A 25,238-nucleotide genomic window follows, 5' to 3' on the forward strand; every position below is an offset into this window, starting at 1 on the left:
AGACATTGGACTTACTCAAAGGCACCAAATGACTCAGCAGCAACCAGGTACAGCATACAGAATGTTTAGGTAGCTCAGAATCATAGAATCATTTAGGTTGGAAAAGACCCTTAAGATCGAGTCCAACTGTAAGCCTAACACTGCTAAGACCATCACTAAACCATGTAGCTAAGTGCCATGTCTACATGTCTTTTACATACCTCCAGGGATGGTGACTCAACCACTTCCCTGGGCAGCCTGTTCCAGTGCTTGACAACACTTTCGGTGAAGAAATTTTTCCTAATATCCAGTCTAAACCTCCCCTGGCACAACTTAAGGCCATTTTCTCTCATCCTATTGCTTGTTTCTTGGGAAGAGAGGCTGACACCCACCTCATTACAACCTCCTTTCAGGTAGTTGTAGAGAGTGATAAGGTCTCCCCTGAGCCTCCTTTTCTCCAGAGTAAACAACGCCAGTTCCCTCAGCCTCTCCTCACAGAACTTGTACTCTAGGCCCTTCACCAGTTTCATGGCTCTTCTGTGGATGTGCTCCAGCACCTCAATGTCTTTCTTGTAGTGAGGCACCCAAAACTGGATGCAGTAATCAAGGTGTGGCCTCAGTTTACACAGTTTCTTTCTCTGTAAACCTTCACCCACCATGTGTCCTAGCCACCCCAAATATTTTCCTTCCTCAAGGTCCTGGAACTCAGCAGTGTTCTCCACTCCTGCCTTTTGGTTTGCTCTTTGGGTCCTTTCAGTCTTCATCTGCTAGTACTGCAGGAGGAGATCATCACCTGTTCAAGCCCATCAAATTCTTGACATCCACAAAGGTTGTTGTATATGTGGCCATGACAAGGAAAACAGCTTCCAAATGCCACTGGTTGTTTTGCTTTTCTGCCAGAAATGAGGGGATGTTTCTGAATGAGGATTGTGGAGCAGCAGAGTAGCCTGCAGAGGGCTCCAGGCACTGTGGACAAAAGTGCTCCTGGTACCTGAGTTAGCTTGTTTGAAGTTAACTGGGGTTTGTCCGTAGTATGCTGCCCCACTCACCTGCCTTAGATTTGGCAGCTGATAGTCATTGCTGTTTCACACTGCTCTTCTTTCCTGACCTGTCCATCACCTAAAGGACACTCGGAGACTATGGGGAAGAGTAATCCTGGGAGGCACTCCATTACTTCTCTACAGATGCTACACTGCCTGAGAGCAAGCTTATCAGCAGTTTGGGCTTCTCAGCATTGGTGCAGATGGGTTTGCAAACACCTTGTATTTGCATTAGGAATGGCATTGTCCTTACGGTACGGAGCACTGCTTCAGTCCTGCTGCACCTCTGAAGTCCTGTGTTGAGGCTAGATACTCCATCATAGACTAATCTGGGTGCTGGGATAGAGGAAGGGTGAGACGAGGAGAAAGAATTACTCTCAGTACGAATTGCTCCTAGCACCATGGTTAGTTTGTACATAGGGGTGCAGCAGCACTAGGAAAGTGCTAAAAGTTGGAGGGTGGGGGGCAGGCATACTACTGCAAATTGCTGCTGCATCTTCCAGTAAGACAAGCTGATTCCTCTTTGCCCAAATGAGCATCAGATGGGGAAAAACACTTCTAGAAAACTTGAGCCTTGATAGTACATTTATTTCTGGGACAGAATTATGCCTGCTGCTCATGTGACTTGAATATAATGTGCTTGCGTGCACACACACAGAGTTTTTGATTTTTATCACATGGCTGCCAAAAATAATTTTGAAACATGTAAGTTAATCATGCCATTATAACACAATGACACTTCATAACTGTTCAGGGCAGCTCAGGTTTCCTTCTGAGCATATCACCAGCAGGCAACAATGGAAGAGTACAGAGGGCAAGTAAAAGGAACAGTGCAACCTCATGGCATTTTATCCTAAATGTCAGACATGGTCAGCATCCCTTGGTGAGTTCCCCAGTGTATGGATTTAGCATCTTCACTAATTGTCTCTCACTGTGTTGAATTTAACATAAGTATGGTAATATCAAATTGGCTGCTTCTGGAGTTTTTTTCCAAATTACAGCAGTTGGTCTTATGAATAATTTCTCTCTAATCAGCTGAGTCTCTCTTTCCTCTGTAACTCTTCTTCTAATCTTATTTTCATAACTTGCTACTTCTCTGACTTTCAATTAACACTTCATCTACGTTCTTTACTTAGACACAGTAGGTGTAGCCTTTTGAAACTCTTCCCTAATGTGATTTTAGTGCTGTCACTTCAGTTAGGGGCATGGTAATGACTAACCTCTGCTACTGTAGCTCTGTTGCTATGTTGCATAATGACTTTTCAGAAGTTCTGGATTAATGCAGGTCAGTTGATAATTTAGGGCCACATGGCAATATGATGCCTGGAAAAAATCCATTTGTAATCTGAAAGATTTTGTGGGAGTGTTGCATAATTTGAGGAACGTAATAGCTCATTAGCTAGAATTCTGTAGAGTGAGGATGGGTAAACAAAACCTGATTAGTATCACTTAAAAAACATAGAAGTGCTTTGTGTCTTAAGTATTCTTCTCACAATACAACATAGTAGTAGCTCCAGGTAATGGTAGATGTTGCAAACAAACACTTCTGCTCTGGAGTCCTGTCACTTACAAACCCTCATTCTATGTGTTGGCACAGCACACCCTCTGCTCGGAGTTCCCTTGCTAAACGTGCCAGGTGTAGTGCTGCTGTAGAAAATCTTGCTGTGCCATTTGCTCCATTCTGGCCCGTTCTAGCCTGTATGCTGTCTGGCAACTGTCAGCAGGCAAACAAAATAAGCAGAAAGAGTAAATCCCATGGTTTTCTTAGCAAGTAGTTTTTTAGGAAGTTGATGGAGGAAAACACACTATATATTGTTAGTGCTCTTTCTGTCTAGAACATAAAGTTTTTTTCCAATTTAATGACAAGATTTTTTTTTTTCTTTAGCTCATTATATAATGAGAATTCACGGTGAGATCATGATAGCAAGACCACAGCACTTATCAGGGAGTGTCCTGAAGCACTGAGTAGCTGGCATGGTAGAGAAGGTTGTTATGAAATTGTTTTTAAAAATAATTCTGGAATCCTGCCCCTCTCTCTGCTTATTTTAAAGTTCATATGCAATGTGTCGAATGTCTATGTCCTGAATTACGCTGCTAGTGGATCCTCCCAGCTGGTCTGTCCAGTAACTGTTGACTAGTACGATCATGTTTCCATGTTAAAACTTTAAAAATAATTTAATGGTAGCTATGTTTAGTGACATCATTTTAGCACCCATATGACTTAACTTTCCCTTGCACTTTGCCTGAGACTGTACAACAGCTGCGTTGTACCCATATATGTCCCATCACTTCAGGCACAGTCAAAGTTTTAGAAAGAGGGAATTATATTGTCACAGATCACTGCACCTTCCTCAGCTGTATAGGCTCTAGTTTTACTGCAGAGATGCTTAAGCTTTCTTTAGTATTCATAAGTCTTTGAAAAAAAAAAAAAAAGTTGAGTTTCCTGAAAGCATGTAGTAATTCTTTTTAACAATGTTATTCCTTTCAGCATGAAAAATGTGAATTTGGAGACACAGAATTTTTTCTTAAAATGGTGTACTGCCTTTATTATCATTGAAGTGATGTTGCAGGGCAACATTAATAGGTTTATTCTATTAATGAAGAATAGTGTTATAGAAACAATAGTTGAAAGATACTGATCTTCCACTATAGAAAGCTTTTGCACAGAGAACCTATATTGTTTAAGGACAATTATTTCTGGAAAACCTCCTATCACCTGTCTTCCCTACCTAGCTGCTCTGCTATTTTCATGCAGCTGTGATGGGGTATCAGTTTGCATGTTAGCAATTCTGTTTATAGTAAGATAAAATGCACCATAGTTACTGACCAAAGTTTGCTCTTAGCTCCATTGCTGACAATTCAGGGTAAGCTGGCTAGTATCATTGACAGACACAGAATTTGTTTGCCTTTTTCTATTGATCAGGGATTTCTTTTTGTTCATTTAAGAATACATTCTTTTCACTTCCATATGTAGTGAAACAGTGTTTCTCACGGCCAACATCAGAACATTTTTCCATCAGGTAAGAAAAGCTCTTGCTGCAGATAATAGTATAATCTCCTGATGTGGGTGGAAGGGCAATGTGTAAAAAATGAATATTGAGTGTGATGTCGCATATGTGTCTCTAACTGGCATGTAATAAAAAGCCCTCCTGCTATGCCTTATGCTTGTATTTCACAGGACAGCTAGTTTAGAGGATTCTGTCAAAAGTTTTACACTATCTTTGCTATGGGAGAGATGGGAAGACTACTTTTCCCCACTCCAGCTCCAGTTCAGGTATAAAACTGTCATAATTTAGCCTTCAAGTCTGTATAGCAAAGATGTCTGAGCAAGGTCCACTCAGGGCCATGCATGGATTTAGCCATCCCTGGTGTCTCCTCAGACTGATCCTATAGGTAAACATGTCTGTGCTGTCAGTTTCACCCCAAAGAGAGTGATTTTTAAATGATTTACATGACAGACATACTTCAAAACCTGTCCTGAGGTCTCCGGTGGTGGGTGACAAAGCTGAGGTATCAACAAAGAGAAGAGGTGATAACACAACCTGTGTAATCGATCATCTGATCCTCAGAGCTGTGGTTTGCATCCTCTGAGGGAGCAGCAGCCGCAGGGCTGCTAGGAAGGGTGTGTGGTCTGTCACAACTAGCTGCTGGCTACTGTCCCCATCTGGTTATAAAATTCATCCTAGTTAATAACAAATTCAGTTAAAAATTAGCAAAATAAAACAGCCTGACGTGGCTTGTCAGGATCAAAAGCATCAAAAGATGCTTTTGCTCCCAGTTTTCTCTCTCTTGTTTTGTAACAGTAGGCAAATTGCCCCCACCCCCACTCAAGACAAATCCATTGTCAGTCCTGCTTATTAGACAGATAAATTGCTTTGGGAAGAGGATATATTTCAGGATGTGCTTGTATGGTGTCCAGACAGGCCTGGGCCAAGATGGGAACCTCTAACACTGTATGAGCATCTGTGCTAGATGTCACTGTTACAGCACAAAATGAACCAGTGTGTCCTTGGCTGATGAGTCCTCTGTTCTCTCTCCAACCTGTGGTAGATTTGGGAGGCAGCTCAGTAAAATCAGTTTTCATAGAAGAAATCAGATCTTCAGGGAAGAGGGAGTGAAATGAGAGGGACAAGAAGGCTGATGCTGTTGCCTGAGTTAAGAGGATAAAACACAGTAAGAGGTTTGGGGGTGTAGAATAGAGCCTGGTTTGAAAGCAAAGGCATGATGGCTACAGCTGAGGTAACAGGAGACAGCAAATCAGCGAAGTGGATCAAATAAGGGTCCAAATTTTTCCCCTGTCCTCTATAGCCATGGCAGGACAAAGCACAGTCATCCAGGCTGAGAGTTTGCAGGGCTGAGGGATCACAGTGCATGGCGCCTTTGCGCTCTGCCCAGGTTGTGACCAACCATGAACACAGAAGTGATTTCCCCTCCTGCTGGAATTGAACGCTCCCTGTCTTGATCCCAAGCCCCATGGAAGAAAATTGGAAAGCAGATAATGAATCAGTTGGTCCTCTTCTTTACTCAGTTGTAACTGTGAAGTAATTCAGCTGAAACTGGAGCTGGAAGATTGCAAAGCTGGTGCTATTGAGAAGAAAATGAGGCCAATATGTTTTTCAGTCTAAGCAAGAAGAAAAGCTGGCCGACTTCATGAGGGCATTTGCTCAATCTCTTTTTAAAATTTAAACAAGAGTTGGGAGAAGAGTGCAGAAAATCTTTTAATAATATTAACACTTGATTTTATTTCCTAGCTACCTTGTTCTTTTCTGGGCCCTCCACTAAAAGTAAAACATTGGGAACTGACAGCGTCCAGAAAGCAGTAATGAAAATCATTAATGGGATGCTGTCATTTGCTTCACTATGAAAGTGTTTGTGGCTGACTGATAGAAAGTGCTGTGAAAGGGCCAGTTAGCATTATGGATGGAAGTGAAATAGAGATTAACAAAATTAGGTTATTTAATTGCCAGTCAATACAAAAGCTAAGATATGTCATATAACAGAAGGTGCAGTACAGAGGTGAAGATTTAGTTGCATTTATTAATCTTTTCTCTAATACAATCACTTAAGTGCATACCATGAAATTTAAAGGCAATGTTTCCAAAAGGGAGGAAAAAAACCCACTACTTCTGATGCGCTGCATAATGATGATATAGGGCATCACAGTTAGCATAAAGCACTTAAAAAAAAAGAAGATTAGACATGTGTCCAAACAAGCTGAAGTAGGCACTTGAGTTGCATAAAGTAAATGGGTACTGTAGGCATTTACTTGCATTTGTGAATTCTGGCCCCCTGAGGGCTGATACTAAATGGGTGATTTCACACAATAAGAAAAATCAGGTGCTTTAGTTATTCCACTTACTCACCTGATTTGCCAGTGCAACTGTAGCTACCTTGCTAGCTGGCTGAGCTGCAATTCTAAGTAGGGAACACTCAGAGCAGTAACTCTTAAAAAATGTGTCAGTGTGTGTAAAAATGAGTAAATGAAGGGACAGAGCTTCCATAGCTACCCTAACAAAAAAAAGCATTGTTTCATAGTTTTAGCTGATCTACTGACTTCCTCTGTCATATTTGAGGACAGGTCACTTCATGAAATAGGATACTGGGAATTGTGCATATATCCAAAAGCAACATGAATCTATTGCAGATTGGTTTTGCTGTTTCGGAAAGCACGGTCACATACACAGTCTTGAAAGAAGGTGGGAGTGAAGCCAATGTAGAATTAACCACACTGAATAACTTGCACATTTTCAATGAAGTCTTTCATGTATGCTCTGCTTTTCAAAAGTGAACAAGGGCCAAAACCAGCCACATCACTTGGACTTGCTATAATGAACTCCTGCTTCTCTGCAGTATGAATCTAAGCCACTATCCTACACGTACCACATCATAAGAAACCACTAACCCTAACCATGAGACCAGGACATTCATGTCTCTACAATATGTTCGTTACATTCACATTAATAAATGAATATAATGTTACAATGGCTGTGCCATTAAACAACACCTGTTCAATACAATGGAAACAAGGCACTCCATGATTAAATATATTATCTTCTTGACAAAGAACTGCACAACTGTTTGGCTAGAGCTGTGAAGCAAATGGTATATTTACATATGAAAAGGAATTTATGTACATTTCATGAATGACAGAATAATTGCTATATATTGCAAGGAAAAGGGATGTAAAATATTTTGTATAGTCATTATTGCTATTGCAAGTAAGTGGGAAAGGCCTTGATAGAGCTGTGAGTGTACCTTTCTTGACCACTGCAGCTAGGCAAAGTATATACAGGCTGCTGGCAGCATTACAAGAGTAAGCTTTAATCCTAGAAATCTTAGATGGAAAAAGTCTAGTATGATGCATTCAGATCATCCCCTGGGAGCACATCTAAAATGGATGTTTTGTCCACTTGAGTTTCAAGGATTTCAAATGGTGGGTCTTCCACCATTGCACTTGGATATCTGATCCAGATTTTAATAAATTCCTGACAGTAATATTTTTTTCCTTTTTATTCAGTGGACGTTTTTCTTTTTTCTTGGTTTTATTCACATTAGTCTCACTATACCATTCTAAACCACTCACAATTATGGGTCTTGGCCCTAGCTGGGCAGCCTCAGCCCAAATCTCTGTGGAAGCAGCAGGGGAAGAGTTAAAGGGGGTGGAGCCACCAAGGTGGGCTCTATACCTTCAGCAACAAGTTGCAGGATAGAAAAGAAGACAGGATTGGAGGGTTATAGACAAGATGCTAAGTAAAGGCAAGGGAAAATCATAGTTTTCTACTTCAGTCACCTCTGCTACACACACATAGACGCACATACACAAACCACAAAGGAAAGACTTCTTACTGAAAATTTCCCATGAAATTGCTGCCCTCAGCACTTATCTGGAGCTGAAACTAGACCCAAAAGTAAAGATGCTGTCCTTCCCAGAATCCAAATCTTACTGCCTGGTAGGAAAGGGAAGACAGCAGCTTTGGTGCAATACAGTCACTGAAAGGGTGAGAAATAGCAGGTGAAGAGAAGGATCCTGGATGGGTGGGGAAGCAGAGTAGGTTCTTGATTTAGGAATATCCATGTTTAGAGGTGTTGATCTGATTTGCAGAAATGTTAAACCCTCACAGCAGAAACTGATGGCAGTGAGAACCATATTCAGCAAATATAGAGTGCTATCAAGTACTGAGATCTGTAGTTGGCATCTCAAACTGGCCCCTCAAATTAGCTTACAGTGTGGACAAATTTGACTTCATTCTTGCTGAAACACAGCTTCTTGTGCATCTAAAAATGGTAATAATGATATCTCACTTTTGTGTTCAGGTTTCTTTAAAGAAAAAAAAGAACAGAAAATAATGTGAACATACTACCTTGTAAAAGCCAGATAAAAGCCCCCAAAAAAGAAGATTCTCTTTTGCTTGTAGGGTTTGAAAAACCATGCAGTGAATGACACCTGAGGTCCCATGCTGAGTGAGTAGGATAAACATAAACATAAGTATCAAGTAACTGCCCATTCACTGAAGTAAGGCAAGGTTCCAGTAGGATAATGTCTGACCATGTTTTATATCATGTACCTGCCTGTGGGCATGAGATATGTAACTGAACATGGTCACAGGAACTGATCTTGGGGAGTATGGCGGAGCCTCAATTAAGCGGCAGTGGAAAACCTTAATTCCATTGCTTAATTTGCTCATATTCAAGGGCTTGATTTTGTGAGTCTTACTATTCTTTTCACAGTTTTCTTGTCCAGTGCAGTTCATGGGTATGGAAAACAACAACAGTGCTTTCTGAAACACAGCTGTCATGGCTGATTCCTCAGAGCACACGAGCACAAACCAAACCTCGTACTGTCAGCCTACGTTAATCTTCGTTATGGCTTGCTTAGATTAGTGACCCATCAAAATGTGGCAGTGTATAATGACCCTTTCTTCTATAAAGACTCTTCCCCTCTTGTAGCTGATTTTTATATCTGGACAGTGTACTGCACGCTGCATAAGTAACAAGCTCCTCTCAGTTCATAAGCATTCCCAAGAAACAGTGATTGTCTGGTGAAGATTTTTAAGCTAGCAAGCAGGGATCTCTGTAATGAGATCTTGCACAACATTTGTTCACTCTTAGAAGATCAGAACATTCCTTGCCAAACCCTCAACCTTTAAGTGGAAATAGGACACATTGCCCTTCCAAGAAGACATGGATAGGATGATACAACTCTTATGACATAGACAAGAAGGCCTAAAAGAAGCAGGTCCTCTCATCTAAGAAGACCAGTAACCACAAATTCCCTCTTCTTGCCGACTCTTGTCAGTAGGTTTGTGCGTTTGTGTTTTGGAACATAATGCATAGCAACCATGTGTGGGCAAGAAAGATGATCTACAACCACTAGTGCTTTCATACCTGGTGAATAGGATGATAGCTTATAAAAATGTTATTTGATCTGTTTCCAATTATTCTTCACTTTATTTAGTAACAAAATAATGTTTATCAAAATAACAGTGATAATGATCATATTTACAAACACAGCATTTTATCAAAACTAGAAACTAGATATGCCAAACAGATGTCCTAAATATGGAGAGGGAAGGGGAAAGGTTATTTCCCTTCCCCCTTTTAATCACTAAGTGGAATAAAAGGAGAAATGACTGCACTGAATTATTTTTTTCATAGGAATTTTTTTTTTCAGCATTTCATTTCTTTCCCCATTTAACTTTTCAAGGATATTGACATTTGATAAAGCTGGTAGCAGCATAAAAGAGAAGGGCAGATACTCTTATCCCTAAATTCTGATCATCACACAATTTGTTGCTTCAAATGACCATAAGAAAAAAGAGTGGAAAAGAAACAAATTTCTGAAACTAAAAATTTTGCAGAGCAAAAGCAGAAAAAAAAGTAATTCTTCAAATTGCCAAATGATAAACTGGCCAGTTGGAATTTTTAAAAGTGCCTCAGATCAGATCTTGAACAGTCAAGGTTTAGTTGATGGTCATGGGTTAAGGAATGTTGCACTGGGTTGAGATTAGTATCAGACTCAGGATAATATGTATACTAAACTCCCACTCTCATTTGTGAGTGTTCGTCACTGTCAAGAATAAGCACAGCTGTAAAGAAGGAAATATTCAGTAATAGGTTTAACTTTAAACCAGAGCCACTGCCAGAAAAAGTGACTAGGATAATACAATTTCTCCTGCAAATGCTATTCTCTTCTGTTCTGAGTGAAATTAACTTTGTGGACCTAGTGATAATATGTGGCCTTGCTCCACTGAAAAGGGTTCAAGTATTTTGTTTAACAATAGAGGGCATTGTGTTTATTTCCACAAATCAATGTGGAGATGCAGTGTCACAAAGTAAGCAAACTCTTCATATGTTCTGGCGTCTTTGGCCAGTTTTGCCCTGAGCACACAGTTATTAGTAGATGATGAGGTAACTCTGTTAGTAAACAAATGAACATAAAGGATGTTAATGCTAAGATGAGCCAAGGAGGGCAGCTAGAGGGCAGAAAAAGCTCTTTTCTCCCACTTCTTGTTAGACCAGTTAAAACTGAAATCCCAAGATTTACATGGTGTAATAACAGCTATGCTCAATGCATAGGAAAAAAGCATGGTCATAGCACAGTAAGACAGCAGATGTTATGACAGACAGCCTTCAGCTGAGGTTGTCAGAAATTTATGTGGCATCAAAGCATCCCCATCTCACCAGATGTCCTACTCCATGAGCCAGATAGGCACCTACAAGCTGGGTCCCTGGCTGGCTTTTTCTCTGAGGCCCTGAGCAAAAGAGAAGGCTGATTAGCTTGAGATCCAAGTAGACTGCAGTAATAAGAACCACTGATAAATTAAACTCATTTACATTCTGCTCATAAAGGTTCTTTCTTGAAAAGAAAAAGTTTCACATGTGTTGTCTACTCCAGATGTATTACATACTCTACTCCCTGCCTGTTTAGGTTTTTAATTGCAAAAGAGGTATGTAGCTGGAAAAAGCTAGATCTAGACTTAACTACAGTGCATAATGCTGCTTTCTCAAGTAATAAAGACTGGGCACAGCAAATTTGGAATGGAAGCACAAGGAGTTTCCACCTCTTACAAAACTTATCCAGCAACATCCCACTTACAGGACTGGCACAAGGGAGCACAGAGTATGACTGCTACAGAGTGGCATACACATGTCCATCATCTGTAGAAACTTAAGTTATGTGTCTTACGTGACACTGTCATGTACTATATTTTTCAGTCTTTCTCCCCCATTATTTTTTGACTTGTAAAGGCAGAAAACTGTTGACTTCATCTTTTCCATTGGGTAGATATTCTTTCTTTTCCCATCCTGTGTTTCTTAAGATTATTTAAATTAGATTTTAGGAATTTTAACAGACATGAGAGATGTCATATTGAAAAACCTGACAACAAAGTCCAGTGTTAGTTTCATTTATGCAGATGATGACACAACAGTGTTGTACACAGGCTGCAACCATCAGACCTCGGTCATATTCTGAACAGATCAAGGGCAGGTTCTGTGCATATGAAACTAATTCAGTGGGTTTTGTTTATTTCCTTTTGGGCTCTCTTCTAAAGCTGCTAATGATGGCACCATTTGTATTACTCTGATATCACAAGCATGTCTTGGTAGGGCATCTATTGTACTCTGTCTAGCAATCATAATGCCAGTCACTAGTGACCTAAGATAGCCTAGTGCACTAGCAAGTACCTTTGTGTGTGTTGATTAGATTAATTAGATAATTTCCCAAAAAGTAGCCACAAATAAAATAATAAATTCATAAAAAGTTATATAGCCCTTCATGTACTTATGCATGGATATGTACTTCATATGGTATTCATACAGTTCCTAGTGATGCGGTGTTTCTTCTAGTGGACATAGAAGTGGGATAACTGCATAGAGATTGATTTTCAGTTCCAGTAAGTGACAGTCTATCTCTCTAAGTGTGGTAAGTAAACAGCTTTGCAAGATTTTTATCCACATTTTTTAAAAACCATCTCTTAGGTTTTACAACTTAGGAATTAAAAATCTTGACTATTTTATGTCAGTGTAAAAAGGGCTAGGAAAGCTGCAAATAGCGTGTGCAGTAAATCTGTGCCATGGCAGAAACAATCAGAAGAGTAAAGAGTAATGATTAAACATTTAATCAGAAGCATTATACTTTGTTGTGTTCTCATTGTAGCTGCAGGAAAAGATGCTGTAACAGATCTTTAAATAGAAAACCTGAGGCTAAATTCTACTTCATCCATCAAAAGCAGCTGCTAGGAGATGACCTAATTTTAGTGGCTTATCAATTCCTTAGTGCTTGTTGGTTGATGTAACTTTGATCCTCTGATGCTAGATGACTTTTGTGCTGAATATAGCTAGAATTTAATGTGAATCTTTTGGATGGCTGCCCAGCCAAGCTGCATAATCCAAACAAAGAGAGTGAGCAGTACATGATTCAAGCTACTCACGTGTACAATAATACAAATATATGTATCCTGATTCCTTTGGGCAATCAGCTCCATGTCACCAAGCACACATTTCAAATACAATGTCCTTGTGGGTTTTTTTGTTTGTGTTGTTTTTTTTTTTCCAAACAATGCTTTGCTTTTCATTGGAAAAACAACACAAGATGCAGTGAGACTCAGCTGCTGCCAAGAAATAATGATAGAGTCAATAATTGCAGGACGTTTTTAATGAATGTTTTCCAAGCAAATCATTGCCATTTCAAAGGGCTGTTATTTCTATTTATGTAGAGATTAGCCTACACGTTATCAAGGAGAGGGAATGGTTCTATGGTTTTTTTATCATCAGTTTTTGTAGCATTTTTAAGGGATTTTTTTTTTTTTAATACTAGAAAATGTCTTTGTCTCTCTTCCTATCTTACTCTTTATCTGGACTGTAACTTGTTTTCCTTTTCCTTTCTCTCCTCTTTTTGGCTCTTCACTAAAACCATCTGTGACACACATGCAAGTTGCTGGGTGTGTGAGCAATGCTTCACACATATTTACTTGCCCTACTTGGCATTATTTGCTAAAGATTATGCAGGAGTTTTTCATGTCCCATTTTTTTTATTCTTTTAGCAAGCTAAGGTAGGAATAAGAGAGTGGTCAGGCTGTTGTACAGGGTGGATTTTTTCCATTTTTTGTTTGTTTGTTTTTTTCTGGGAAAGACTGTGTGTAGAGTTTAGACTGGGAAGGATTTAGACTGGGAGGATTAGACTGGAAGGATTTCTGGGTTTTCTTCCTGGCACTGACAATTATGCATTGTGTGAGCTTGGGCCAGTCACTTAGGGCCTGTTTTTCACACTCCAGTTGAAATAAATGGGAACTGCATTTGCTCAGCACCTCTGCAAACCAGGTCATTTATCTCTCCTCCCTTCATTTATGCATTGATAAATATAACAATCTTGATCTTTGCATATGCAAACTGGGAGGAAGGATACAAATATGGGCAGTTAAACATGCAAATCCCTCATTTTGATGCACAGCCATCCATTTCATACAACCAGGGATTTCTACATTTGTGAGCCTTCGGTTCTTTTTGGAAAAATGGGCCATAAATAACAAAATCTATACAGACTTGTCAGGGAGGCACAGCTGAAATCAATATGTTTGTGTAGCTTCTTTTCTATGGTCTCACTTCAGTTAAAAACACTATTAGCTATAATAATCATTTTAGCCTACTTTATTACTGGATTAAACCATGTTGTCAATGTACAGATGCCTTGGGCTTTACATGCTAGTTGTATGTTATTACAAGACCCAGAGTTGCTGTTTGACACACTTTTGGATTCTTAGGTGGGCTTGATTAATCTTTCATGGTACCTGTATTTCTTCAGTGACAGCAAGGGTGACAAAAATGGCTAGCCTGCAACTGAAGATTGCTTCAGTATAGGCATTTCACTATGACCTGTGGACATATAGAAAGGGCCAGATCTGGTATGAGAGGCAGGAGAAAAAACTGTTTGTAATAAGCAGTCAGATTGACATCTATTTTCACTCTGCCTACCTCTGGACAAAAACCCCACCAGTAATAAAAACAAATTTCTTCAACAGAAATGAGGGTCATCATTTCAATGCTACTGTTCTTGATAGAAAAATGTCAGTGGCTCATGGCTACTGGCTCCTCTGTCCTGTTTGTGTAGGAACTTGCTGGAAGTCCAAAACACTGGTGGTCTTTCTTGCAGTCACAAGATACTATCCACCAGCTTCACTGCTGCTTTAAAATGATCAAATTTTGGTGAACATCCCACTTAAAAAAAAAAGAAGAATCATTTCAGTAGCTTTGTTGTGGAAGAAGTTAAATGCTTATCTTTAGCCCAAAGTCTCACAAAAAGACCAGAGCATAACAGGGACATCCTACCTGGGGCTTCAAATCTGGATCCTGCTTGCAGGGACAGTTCCTCCTGTCTGTGCCCCCTTCTTTGCCACTCACCCTAGGACTGACTGTGTTTAAAATCTTTAAACATCTTTGTCAGCAACATGAACAGTGGGGTTGAGTGCCCCCTCAGCAAGTTTGCCAATGACAACGAAGCTGTGTGGTGCAGTCGACATGCTGGAGGGAAGGGATGTGCCATCCAGAGGGACCTTGACAGGCTGGAGAGCTGGACCTGTGCAGACCTCATGAAGTTCAACAAGGCCAAGTGCAAGGTCCTGCACATGGTTCAGGGCAATCCCAAGCACAAATACAGGCTGGGCGATGAGTGGATTGAGAGCAGCCCTGTGGAGAAGGACTTGGTAGTAGTACTAGATGGAAAACTGACTGTGAGCCAGCAATGTGTGCTCAGAGCCCAGAAAGCCAACTGTATCCTGGGCTGCATCCAGAGAAGTGTGGCCAGCAGGTCGAGGGAGGTGATTCTCCCCCTCTTCTCCGCTCTCGTGAGACCCCGCCTGGAGTACTGTGTTCAGCTCTGGGGCCCCCAATATAAGAAAGACATGGATCTGCTGGAGTGGGTCTGGAGGAGGACTGTGAAGATGATCAGGGGGCTGGAGCACCTCCCTTATGAGGACAGGCTGAGAGAGTTGGGGTTGTTCAGTCTGGAGAAGAGAAGGCTCCAGGAGACCTTATAGCAGCCTTCCAGTACTTAAAGGGGGCCTACAGGAAAGATGGGGAGGGACTATTTATCAGGGGGTGTAGTGATAGGACGAGGGGTAACAGTTTTAAACTGAAAGAGGGTAGATTTAGATTAGATATAAGGAAGAAATTCTTTACTGTGAGGGTGGTGAGACACTGGAACAGGTTGCCCAGAGAAGTTGTGGCTGCCTCCTCCCTGGAAGTGTTCCAGGCCAGGTTGGATGGGGCGTTGAGCAACCTGATCTAGTGGAAGGTGTCTGTGCTCATGACAGGGGGTTGGAACTAGATAACCTTTAAGGTCCCTTCCAATCCAAACCATTCTACAATTCTAGGATTCTGTGACTTCACAATGTCCCCTTTCTCATGCGACAAACAAGCCCATCACACAACTGAAATACAGAGGGATGTCCATGCATCCTAGAAGAATCCTTTGTTCCCAAGACCACCTGCTTTCACATGTCTCCGGCACATGCGTCAGTCATGGGCTGGGGAAATGCTTGCCTTTTCCTTGCATGATGCACACACTTCTGGTGATGGCATGGGAGGATTCACAGCATGTGTATAACTCTCAGCTGTGTTTCAGGCTACAGGAATTGCCCAGGCGAGAAGATCGGCCACTCTTGTGGCAGAACATAGAACTGAACACACAGCTCTTGTGCTATTGCCCTGGCCTTCATGGTGTGCCAGTCTGCTTGTCAACTTGAACCTGCTAATTACAGTGTTGTGTGTAAATACGAGCTTACCAGGACTCTTCAGTGAAACCAAACCAGCTTAAACATTTATGACCCAATTTTGTTCCCACCGGACTGGACAGATTATTATCTTCAATGGAAATAATCTTAGTTGCTCTGTAAGTGTCAGAGAACAAACGAGCAGCTGTGGCCTCTAGAAAGGAGCGATGTATTTTGAGAATGGGGCTGGCAGCCAGGAATTCCAGACTCCTCATGCTGGCCCTGGGCAGACCCCATATTCTTGCTGCCTCATAGTCCCATGCATCACAGACAGAATTGTCTTGCCTTTCTTTGTTGGTGTGTGTGAAGATTAACTAAAACACCTGAAAATTACGAGCATTAGATTATTATTATTTCATACAATCATCAGGAGCCTCTTGCTTCTAGTCAGTCCCCTGGCTTCTGATGTTTCAGTTAAAAATTCATACTGGTGAGATGGTTTTTGCTGCATTTATGGCTCTGTACTTTGCTGAGGGTTTTGTGATCCTTGTTACCAATGAAGAAAGCTCCTACCTCATGTGATATTCTAATGATTAATTTCATACTTCATGGTAGTGGGTCAGTATTGCAAAATGCCCGGCTTTACTACTGTCAAGATTGTATTAAGCAGTTAGGGCTAATAGCAGCAAAAGTGCCCTGCTTGCAGTGTGAGCTGCTATGCAGCATCACCAACTGGCCCAGTTGCCTGATTTACAGAGGAAGCCAGCTGAGGCAAGGATGGGCTGGGAACCCAGATGCATCTCATTGACCTGGATGTGGCAGCTGTACTCTTCTACCTGTACTTAACCCACATTCTGGATATCTCTGGATGTGGGTTAACCTAGTTCCTGAATGTCCCTGTGTGTTTTTCAACCCACTTGCTATGTTTGTGAATGCAATGTAAATGAGGCTACTGTGCTGTAAAGTATGATATTACCTGCATGAAAACAGGCTTTTAAATCCAGCAATGCATAACGTAGTTACAAGAGCAGATGTGATCAAACATGTGAAATGACCCTGAGATGTTTTTGGAGGCCTACTTGTTCTTCCAGCATCCTTGAACTTTTACTTTCCAGTGGTGTGAAAACCAGTTTAGACATGGATTACTTGTTATAGAGACATTAGCACTGAGTGTTGCTAAATGATGACAATGAGCAGTTAGCAATTTGAAAGCACTCAAATTTTGAAATATTTATTTAAAGGAACCAATATCCTAACTAATGTTTCCTACAAGTCAAGTGAAAAAATGTGGATACAAAATCAGATGTAATAAAATACATAACAAATTCTACACTGCTTTATGATTTTTATGGTTATTTGCACTTTATCCATGAAGTGCCATGTATAAAAGCTCATCTTCATGCGCACTTATGCTTTGTGCCAAATTACGTGCCACTGTAGTTACTCTGGATTGACTGTGCTGAAACTGAAAACTAAGTTTTCCCTGTTCAAAATACTATTTGTTCTTGCAATCAGACATTTGTGTATGGAAGAACGGCATAAATACCAGTTTTGCTTTTCAATGAGTGAACAGAGACTTTTGCACACTTTTTGGCACTTTCTGAGGAAAAGATCTCATGTATGTGTGATTAAGCACCAAACACCTATTACAAGCACACAGTCCCTTTGCTAGTAACCGGTAAAGATCCACCTGTCTAACTAGACTTTTGGAAAATATGTTGAGTAAAAAACCATGTTCATTAGTTAAGAGAGTCCAAAAATACCTTACCTTGACATGTGTCGACATGTAAGACCCATGGTCCTGGAAATAGAGTGTTGGTGGTGATCTTACTTCATTGAAGTTTTAGAAGCAAACTAGTTCATGGCTTTTGCTGTAAACAGTGTAACAACCACCATCAGCACTGGTTTTGGGCAAAAGCCTGGAAGCCCATGGTCCTTCCTAGGGCAGTAAGATAAAAATCAACGAGGGGCAACTGTGCCCAGCAAGTGCCAACAGTGCTCTGGAGGCACGTGAACAAGGCTGCAAGGTCTCTGGGCAGGCATGAAGAAGTTTTGCCTCAGTATGTTATTGGAAATAACTCTGTATGACTTGTCCATGATCACATGTGATAACCATGGGTGAGCAGGGAATGAACCCAGGTCTTCTGCATGCTTGACAAGGACCTCAGGTAATGCAGTGTCTTTCTTACCTTTTCTGATGTTTTAACTCACTGAAGAAACTGGCACCGAAGAAACAGTGAGTCTGCTACAGCCAGTGAGACTCAGACAACTATGAATTTCTTTGCTGTTTTGGTGTTTTGTTTTGTAAAAAAAGTAATAAAAATTAACTGTGCTGCAATTATGAGGGTTGTAACTGAGTTGGTTACCAGGCCTAAATTTTCAAAAGCAATTTCCTTAGTTTATGTTTTTATTTTCTTACAGTTTGAGAAAATTCAGGAAATAAGGCTTGTGGTATTTAAGAATGCCCAGTGTCTTTTTTGGAAGGAAGACCCAGGCTGTGCTACATTGCCATTAATGGTAATGAGAGTTAAGAGCCTAATCCTTTTGCAGCAGGGGAGATTAGAGCATATTGTGAATATGATTTCAGTATATATACTAAGTTCCCCAAGGGTATCTCATCAACAGCAACTTCAAAAGTTACTTTTATGCCACTTCCACTCAGCTGACAAGAACACTTGACATTTTGAGAAGGTTTAGAATAGAAAACATTAGCAGTTCGTGTTGATCATGTAACTCATTGGCAAAAACACTACTGTTTAAATATCATGTTCAGTCATCGCTGGATTGCAATCTAATGAGCGTAAAAGATGAGTACTTCTCAAAAGTGACTTGTTTTGTAACTTTTACGGTTACAAACTTGCAAAATGAAAAACATGGACGTTTACTTCCCCCCAAATACCATTTTCAAGGACAGTGTTCTTTCGTGCCTTGGAAAGGCACTCCAAACAGCTGTAAATAAATAATCATGATTCTGTACTTTCTGCTCAGTGAATTCTCAATAGGAAATTTTCATTGTTATGAACAGGATGAGTAATCTTGCTAATGTCATAGTTACCAGCTATGCACTAGCTTGTCTTTGAACACCTCCAGTTTTATGGATGTATTTAGCCATTATCAAGGAATAGCGTTCCAGGTAATACTACAGTAACAGGAAATGTAATGTCCTCTTTCCTCCAACCAACATAATCACTGCTTCACTTTTCCTCTAATTGAACCAACCAGCTCTTAGAATTCACTTTGGCATGAATCAAGGAGTGGGATTGCTGATGTCTTTAACTTGCTTGTTTATTTAACTTCCCAGTACATAATCAGTTGAATAAAAATGACCTTCCCCTAAATATATCTGAGTGGCTATACTATATTATACTAATGACTGCAACATGCAGAAAGCCAAAACAAGCATTTTGCCAGTATCAACAGAAATGATGAAAACACAGTTTGCAGCAATGTACGAATTATTGCTGCCAGCTTGCCATTCCCAAGTTAACTCTTGATGAAGTTATAAACTGTGACAATTAATACTGTTTCTATCTTGAGTCACACTGTGCTGTCATAAATTGAGACTAAAATAATTACAATTAGATGATTCTATTTCTGTCCAACTAAAATCAGAATTTTCCTTCCAAAAATCAAATAATGATGGTGTGAGATAGAAAAAGGCATACATGGTAATTTTGTTGGATGGTTTCAACCAGTTCAGGTACAGAGGTGGAAGGTAGCTCAGTGACTCAGTCTGGGAGTTAACTTACACCACGATGTGTGGTTCAGAGCTTTGTTTGTGAACAAGGAGGTGAAAGAAATCTAATTTCAAGCTCCGTTGGAAATTGAGGGGAAGCAAACAATGTCTGAGAGATAGAAAGCAAGGAAGGGATAGGATAAAAATTCATGAGACATATAAGGGGTGGGGGGAGGATGGAATTGTTTATCTGAATCCTCCCTAAATGTCTTTGGAGACTTCGTTCCAGACCATCCTAGTTTTAGCTTTTTAAAAACAAATCCTCCCTCTTATTTTAAATAGAGATATGCTAGAATTAGAAGCACTTATCCAAACCACCCAGGTTTTAACTTTCAAGGTTCAGAAAAAATGGGACCTGGAACTGAAACAGCTTTGGTTTGGCTTTTGCAAAACCCAAACCACCCTTTCCCCACCCCACCCACCCCCCCTCCCATAGCTAGGCTAAAACTTCAGTCAGAGAACTAGCAGTGTATGTGTAAAAATGCACTAAAAAGAACAACTGCAGTTCAGCTACCTCTCTCTATGCGTTGCTGACTTATGGGACACTGGAAAGATAGTAGAAATGTTTCCACCCAGGAGTACCTATGGAAGGAAGCAGGCTCATTCTGGGATCATGGACCTGTATTGATGTAACAGCAAGTCTGTCTGCACAGACTTCCACTGACATTACATCCCAAATCTATCTGTGCTAGATAGCTTGCATCTTGGCTGAGAACAGCTGAAAGTCTGAAACCTTTTCAAGTATAGTATGTGTACCCTGTTTCACTTCATTGCTTTGCTTCATTACTGTGGTAATCTCCTTCACTGCGAGTGTTTATAGAAAGCTTGTTCTCCAGGTTAGAAAACAAGAATTGCTTTCATTGTTGGGCTTCTTCCAAGCTTCATCATTAATTATAAACATATTTTCTTCAAATCTTTTTTCACAACCTTTTGTTTGGAAGTTTCAATATTTAAAGTCCTTGGTTAATATCACAGCTTCCCAAAGGCTGTATTGTCCAAGGGGAAAAATATCCAGGATAAAATGCTTATCTTCTTTTTTCTCTTGTGCAATAATGCCTCATCACTGTTGTTATTTGCAAAAGGGAGGATTTTTCTATTATCAGCATATCTCCTGTACTGCATTTTCAACATTTAATAGCTGTTAAATAAATTTTAAACATGTTTTGCTACAGATGAGTTTGGATTACCTCCCACTCAACCTCTAAAATCTTGGGGACTTTTTTAACAGTAATTTGCCAGGGCTTTTTTTAAAGTTTCCAGATCAGAGCAAGCTTAGCAATTCTAATCATAATGTAAGAATTTTCAAATGAGAATATTCCTTCTGAAAATATGTCCACTAACAAACAAATTATGTGGAAAAAATTTAAAATATCTCAGAAAAATTCCAGACAATCTTAGTGCATTTGTCATGAGATAAATCTCCGTTTTATAAGCATTCCACTGATCCTTTCCAGTTCTTTTCAACTTCTTTGCTGTAACGTTTGGTTAGAGAATAGTCGCAAACTATTTTGTCTTTTCCAGGTAGAATATGGAAGGGTTGTTGCATGTACCCCTGGAGTGTCTTGGTCAGAGTTTTTACTGGAGAGAATAGAATTCACATGTACTTCAAATACTTTCCTGCACAGGGTCAGTTGGATGCTCTGGGACATGTTTTGAAATAAAAATGTAGCATAAAATTGTAAAACCTAATAAAGACTTCCTCACCATGGAAAACTTCTGTACAGAATGATGATATGTACAGAACAGCAATTCAGTATTAGTGTAATGTCCTGTAATAGCCAAATTTTAGTACACTGCATAGAAGACAAATATATTCTACTGACTCACCCTCGTTTTACTCCACCTTTATATATTGCAATACCTCTGGTCGGTATCAGCCTTGGGTTGATGCTGCTGCTGACACATCTAACCTGTTTTAATTCCCTTCAATGAAAGGGGCTTAGGCCCAGCTTAAGTGTGATGTGAAAACAGGTGAAATTCCCACCTGCTCTTTTACACTCTTTCTCCTATGCAGAAAACACTGGGGTTTGGTTTGGGTCGGGTTGTGGGTTGGGGTTGGGGTTTTTTTTTTGTTATAGTTAACAATCACAGATAGATTCATGGGTGGGTATATATCCAATACATGTATTGCTCCAAGAACAGGTGGCAATAGCTGTAGAGACTCATTAGTTTTATAGTTCTAGTGTTTTTGCCAGAGAGTTACATGCTGCTTTTCCCCAGCCTATTTTGAACTGGAAAAGCTGCCAGAAGCTTACCCACCATTTTCACGCAAGCAGTATATGATCTGAGAGATGAGAGTTTTGGTGTGGCACAACCATCCACTGGCATCTTTGAGGAGAACTAGAGTCATTTGATTTAACCTGGAGGGGGAGGTTGTTCGAACTCACTGAGGAAGCAGTTACTGCTACCAGTAACAAACATGAGTCCCATACTTTGCAGATACAGCTACACACATTTGCTGGAGCCTGATGGGTGGGTCCATTCATTCTTTATGGTGGAAGCAAGGACAACTGATGTGCCGATACTTGGAAAATGGTGTATGAGACCATACTACAGAGTGGCAGTGGTGGCAGGAGCCAGGCAGTAAGTGTAGGATTACCTCATGGCTTACTGTCTTGAGAAACCAGGATCACCCACTAGAACTGGAAAAGTTACTCCAATCTACAATGGAATTGGCATAGAGAAGAATTGTGGGATTCTTGGTATTCCAAACGGAAACAAAGGAAAGGACTTCAGACTTCTCTGCTCTTTCTGCCTATCCTCTTTTTTGGCTGTAAGTGTAGGAGCATGCTGTCCTTCTGGCTCACAATGAAATTTCTTCTGAAGTGAAGCATCTAAATCCATAGTGGTCTCAGGGGACAGAATATCTTGTGAGAGATGAGTGTCACCCTAAGTGAAAAGAGTGGAGGTGCTGGGCTTGGGGACAGGTCACACAGGCCAATGTAACGCCCATATATAAGAAGGGTTGGAAGGATGAGCTGGGAAACTACAGGCCTGTCAGCTTGACTTCGGTGCCCAGGAAGCTGATGGAGCAGCTCATCCTGAGTACCATCACACAACACGTGCGGGACAACCAGATGATCAGGCCCAGTCAGCATGGGTTTATGAAAGGCGGGTCCTGCTTGACAAACCTGATCTCCTTCTATGACAGGGCGACCCACTTATTGGATGAGGGAAAGGCTGTGGATGTAGTTTACCTCGACTTCAGTAAGACCTTTGACACCGTTTCCCACAGCATTCTCCTGGTGAAACTGGCTGCTCGAGGCTTGGATGGGCACACGCTTTGCTGGGTAAAAAACTGGCTGATTGGCTGGGCCCAAAGAGTTGTGGTGAACGGAGTTAAATCCAGTTGGCGGCCGGTCACGAGTGGTGTCCCCCAGGGCTCGGTTTTGGGGCCACTCCTGTTTAACATCTTTATTGATGATCTAGACGAGGGGATCGAGTGCACCCTCCGTAAGTTTGCAGATGACACCAAGCTGGGTGGGAGTGTTGATCTGCTCGAGGGTAGGGAGGCTCTGCAGAGAGATCTGGACAGGCTGGAGCGATGGGCTCAGGCCAACTGGAGGATTTTCAATAAGGCCAAATGCCGGGTGCTGCACTTGGGCCACAACAATCCCCAGCAGCGCTACAGGCTTGGGGAGGAGTGGCTGGAGAGCTGCCAGTCAGAGAGGGACCTGGGGGTGTTGATTGACAGCCCGCTGAACATGAGCCAGCAGTGTGCCCAGGTGGCCAAGAAGGCCAATGGCATCCTGGCCTGTATCAGAAATAGCGTGGCCAGCAGGGACAGGGAAGTGATCTTACCCCTGTACTCGGCACTGGTGAGGCCGCACCTCGATGACTGTGTTCAGTTTTGGGCCCCTCACTACAAAAAGGACATGGAATTGCTCGAGCGTGTCCAAAGAAGGGCAACGAAGCTGGTGAAGGGTCTGGAGCACAGGTCGTACGAGGAGCGGCTGAGGGAACTGGGGTTGTTTAGTCTGGAGAAGAGGAGGCTGAGGGGAGACATCATCGCCCCCTACAACTACCTGACAGGAGGTCACAGAGAGCTGGGGATGAGTCTCTTTAACCAAGTAATAAGCGATAGGACAAGAGAGAATGGCCTCAAGTTGCGCCAGGGAAGGTTTAGGCTGGATATTAGGAAGTATTTCTTTACAGAACGGGTTGTTGGGCGTTGGAATGGGCTGCCCAGGGAGGTGGTGGAGTCCCCATCCCTGGAGGTGTTTAAGAGTCGGGTCGACATAGCGCTGAGGGATATGGTGTAGTTGGGAACTGTCACTGTTGGGTTAACAGTTGGACTGGATGATCTTCAAGGTCTTTTCCAACCTAGACAATTCTGTGATTCTGTGATTCTGTTCGATACTTCTACTGTTGCTGATTACTTTTGGAGGCTGTAAAACCTTCAGGCCTGGCTCTTCCCAGGGAGTGGAGCAGATTAGCCTGCTGGTATCCTGTACCATCCTGTACCATCCCCTGTTGCCTGCAGAGAGGCTGGGAGTACTGTCTTGGCACAACAACATGTACCTGGTTTGTTTCTAGAAAGGAGAATGTCTCACCCAGGAAGGATACAAGAGTTTTTAGAAGGCCCCTGTAGTATTTTGGGGGCTGAGACTATGTGTACCAGAAGGTGGGGGGAGGAGAGAGGAAATGCAAGGTTCTGTTGAGTGTTGGCCTGAGAGTGGAAGAGTATGTAGCAATGCTAAATGTAGTTTGTCTCTGTGTGTACTAATCTTTGTTGTGCTTGATAATTTAGAGAATTACAAACTGCCCTTATGAATAAACAATTTGGAACACTGCTGTGGGCATGCGCAGAGCACAATATATGCATTTGATGTTATGTAGTAAATAGTACGATGTTGTCTTCGCGATACCAGGGCCACATTCTTTGCATGGAGGACTTAAACATTTACTAGCAGTAAAATCCATTAGGAAAGGCAATTGTTTCCTCATACTGCCTTCCTCCAAAGCCAGCACGTTGAAAATAGGCTGTTTCCTTCTCCAGACATTCCTTTTGAGAAGACAGAAACTCCTCCCACCATAGCCTTAGCACAGGAACATGTTGACTTAATGCTTTCTTTTCACTAATGATTTTTGTATTTTGGACTTTGTTGATGTACTGCAGCTCTTCTAATGCAGATCCCAATTTGATCTTCAATTTAGGGAATGCAAAGTCCTGATAAACATCCGGTCTGTTGTGAATACAAAGGACAAAGCCTTTGTAGTAAAATGTCTCTGACATACGCCCATGAGAAGTGTTTGATGTGCTGTAAAAGGCATGTGTCTAAAAAAAAATGTTTTTCCTCTTTGGCTTTGTTGAGCAGACTGTGGAAATAAATGACACAAAGTAACCCTTCTTTTCCTCTCCTACTGCCCTCTTTTTTGTTTGATCTTGCAGTGATGTGATAATGGTGAGTCTGTAACTTGAAAGTAATTTCTGAAATGACTTATAGCATGAACAGAGGGGGTTTTATTTTGTGCTACTAAAGGGAGATCAAAGTATGATCTAGAGATTAAGTCTGTTGTGAGAGAGAACTGAGCAGCCTATTTCTACCTCTGTCACTGAATTGCTGTGTCAAACTGGACAAGTCACTTAACCTCTCTGTGCCTTGGGCCTTTGCTGTGTACTATAGCATTCAGCTCTTGTGCTCCTAGCAAATATTTTGCATGGCTTAATCATAAATGACTGCCTGCACACTAATTAGCCTCAGCCAGTGCAAAGTTTATTATACTTGTTTTCAACCTTTACACCAATTCAGGGGATGTGATGGCTGGCTTTGA

General features: G+C 41.2%; 1 protein-coding gene across 1 annotated transcript in view; it reads left to right on the plus strand.

The window, feature by feature from the left end:
- The first annotated feature begins 1,839 nt into the window (after positions 1 to 1,839).
- LOC141937722 (tubulin polymerization-promoting protein family member 2-like) overlaps positions 1,840 to 25,238 on the plus strand; it is a 64,457-nt gene continuing 41,058 nt past the window's right edge. Inside the window, exon 1 of the mRNA XM_074855809.1 lies at positions 1,840 to 1,902. The gene's annotated coding sequence lies outside the window, so the exon portion shown is untranslated. The remainder of the gene's footprint in view (positions 1,903 to 25,238) is intronic.

Source organism: Strix uralensis, chromosome Z (assembly GCF_047716275.1).
Source record: "Strix uralensis isolate ZFMK-TIS-50842 chromosome Z, bStrUra1, whole genome shotgun sequence".
Taxonomy (NCBI): Eukaryota; Metazoa; Chordata; class Aves; order Strigiformes; family Strigidae; genus Strix; species Strix uralensis.